Genomic DNA, 3,018 nt, shown 5'->3' with positions numbered 1-3,018 from the left:
CTCTGTGGCTCTGCATGTGCCTGCCACTGGGCTGGCCAAAGAGAGCTGGGTGGGCCCAGGGGACAACATGAGACTTCCTTTTTCTCCCAGCAGAATTCAGAAAGAGCAGCCACTACCCACCAGGACTACAGCTTGACCAAGAGGGCATCAAGCCCACTGTGGAAACTTGAGGAGGTTCACCCCAAAGCCAAGTCCTCTGTGTAGGAAGAGGATCCCCCTGGGGGAGGGATCTCTGCTCAGTCTCCCACTCCTTCCCCAGCTGCCCCCTGCCTCATTCTACCAGCCACTTATTCACATGTTGAGCACCTACCGAAAGCTGGGTCTGTGCTTAGGCAGAGCACACACTGGAGAATCAGACACAAGTCCTGCTCTTAGAGTTCACAGGAATGGAGTCGAGAGCACACCAGACCTAGTGAGACAACTCCTGGGGGGAAGGTGGAGTCTTCACACGGGAGGTGATCTCCCCAGGAAGGGAAGGGACAGGGTATACTGGGCAGAGGCTGATGGAGGCGGAAGGCAGAGGTGCAGGGAAGCCCTTGGCTGCTGCAGCCCTTCCTCTCCAGCTCCGTCTGTGGTCTTCCTGAGGTCCTGGACACGGAGTCGTGGCAGGAAGAAGCAGGAGGGTGTGCCTCCCCGCTCCCTCCCCTCCCACAAGCCCTCAGGACACCTCTGCACCCACCTGCCCCCCTGCCAGCTCCCTGCCTCCCCAGGGGAGTAACTAGTAAAAGAAGGCCAGAGACATCCAAGAAGCAGGGCTTGGTCCAGGGCCCTCCTTCTGCTCACTGGCTCTGTGACTCTGGCAAGTCATGCTACACCGTGGGCCTTGGTTTCCTCAGCATCACGTGGGAGCACTCCTGCCAGGCTCACACGCTGAAATGGAGAGCCAGCCCACTGCAGCCACAGGGACAGCCCTGGGTGAGCTGCAGCGGGCTGCACCTAGCCTCCAGGTCACTGTGGACCACTGCCTGTTTGCATCCAGTGCCCCCGAAGGAGAAAGTAACCCCCCTTTTGGCTCTCATGCAATTCATAACTCAGGGTCCCTGACAGCAACTAGGTCTTCCAATGGGGTGGGGAGGGAAGGCTTCTTGGAGCCATGCTGTGCTGCCAGAGAGTCTTGGCCCCAGCCCCCTGAGTCCTTGGGCCACTCCCATCCCAGGCACAGGATGGAGTGGAGCATGGCCTTCCCTTTCCTCCTTCCCTCACTAAGGCTTGCTAGGATCAGCTCAGAGGGCGCTTCACCCCGCCACCCTCCATCCAGGGCTGGGCCAAGAGGCCTGAAGAGAGTAGGCAAAAGCCTGTCATCCAAGGGTCGTCGTCCTGCTGCACCCCTCACCCACGTGTGCCTCAGAGATGTGTCTTGATTCCAGCCCCACCCCTCTCCATTCTAGGTACCCCCCAAGAGTGAGCAAAGGAGGACTCGGGCAAGGTCACTCTGTCCCAGACTATCAGAGGACCCTGAGGTGGAGTTAGAAGGCCCCAATTCCCAGGTCACCATGGAAGCCCAGAATGGAGCCTGTTTGAGGCCACAGGCTCAGCCAATGCTCACGGGAGGCTCCTGGGGATACAGTGCTCCCGTGGGGAGGGCAGCCTGCCTGGCTCTGGGCGGGCTAGAGGGCTTGCAGGAGGAGGAGGAGGGGAGGAGCAAGACCAGCTTCCCTGGCTGAACCAGGAAAGGGTTATTTCTTGAAAGTGGATTTCTAAGAAAATTTGCCGGTTGGTGAGGGCCTTGGCACCAACCAGGATCCCTCTTGGTCCCTGGCAGGGCCTGTGTGCCCACTTGAGCTTGGCACTCAGCACCACACAGGGCTTTCCAAGAAAATGAGGATAGCATGGTGAGCAAGTCATTCCACTCCTGACCCAGAACCTCCTCCCTGTGTCCTGATGTGTGAGAGTCCACCTGGGCCACACAGGGCCTCCCAGTCACCTGCCTCAGGCCCCTCCTCCTCAGCTTGCTCAGCCCTGGAGCTGAGCGCTCACCGCTCTCAGACACTGCTCTGAGAAACACCGGCAGGGGAGGTGGACCTCCCATCAGCCTGTCTCTGGTCAGGGCCACAGACTTTATTAAGTTCTAATATTTGGAGCGAGGGTGGGCGAAGGACGCAGGGGCTATGCAAGAGGCGGGGGACCTGGCTGTGGTCCTAACTCTGTCTTCAATTGGGCCTCAGTCTCCCCATCTGTGTCCTGAGGGGCTTGGCTCCTCGAGCTCCAGTGCTGCTCTATCAGAGAAGGTGGGAAACGGGAGGGGAGGGAGAGGTAACAAGCAAAGCCCAGCCCGTGTGGAGGCAGGAGAGGTAGACCGCTGGACTCAAAGCAGGGTAGCCAGCAGAGAGATCGCAGCCTGGAGGGGCCTGGGGCACCACTGCAGACGGCGGCCTGAAGTGGGGCATTAGATGCCAAACCAGACTGGACCTAGCAGGGGAAGGAGTGGCTCAGTGGACAGAGCCAGGGTGGAGCCTCTGATGAAAGCCAGTTTAGGGGACAGCTGGGACCCAGATCCCATTGCTGCTCTGCTCCCGATGAGCTCCCTCTCCCCAGCCCCAGATGCTCATAGCTGCCCGCTACCCAGGGCAGCAGCACCCGCAGCGTAGAGCCCTCCGCGTTGCCCTCGTCCACAAAAATCCCGCCTTGTTTGAAAAGCTCTCCAGGCCTTTGTCAAGGAAGCATCTCAGAATAACTATGAATGGGAGAGCGGGCCTGACATTCTTCCTGGCTTTTAGGTGAGGAGCTTCTTAATCCGTCAGACTGACTTTTAAGAGAGCATGTTAACACACTGCTTGGCCAGGGAGGGGAGGTGGTGAGGGTATTTGCAGATTTCATGGAAACAAAGTTTGACTCTCATGGGAAGGAAGCCCAGAGCCCAGCGCCGACCCTTCCCCACCCCCCAGCCACACACACACACGCACACGCACACACACGCACGCGCACACACATGCACGCACACACACGCACGCACACGCACGCACACATGCACACGCGCGCGCGCACACACACACGCACTGAAAGTCTTTCAGTCTCTCG

This window comes from Eptesicus fuscus, chromosome 5 (assembly GCF_027574615.1).
Source record: "Eptesicus fuscus isolate TK198812 chromosome 5, DD_ASM_mEF_20220401, whole genome shotgun sequence".
Lineage (NCBI taxonomy): Eukaryota > Metazoa > Chordata > Mammalia > Chiroptera > Vespertilionidae > Eptesicus > Eptesicus fuscus.
This window is presented reverse-complemented; position numbering follows the sequence as displayed.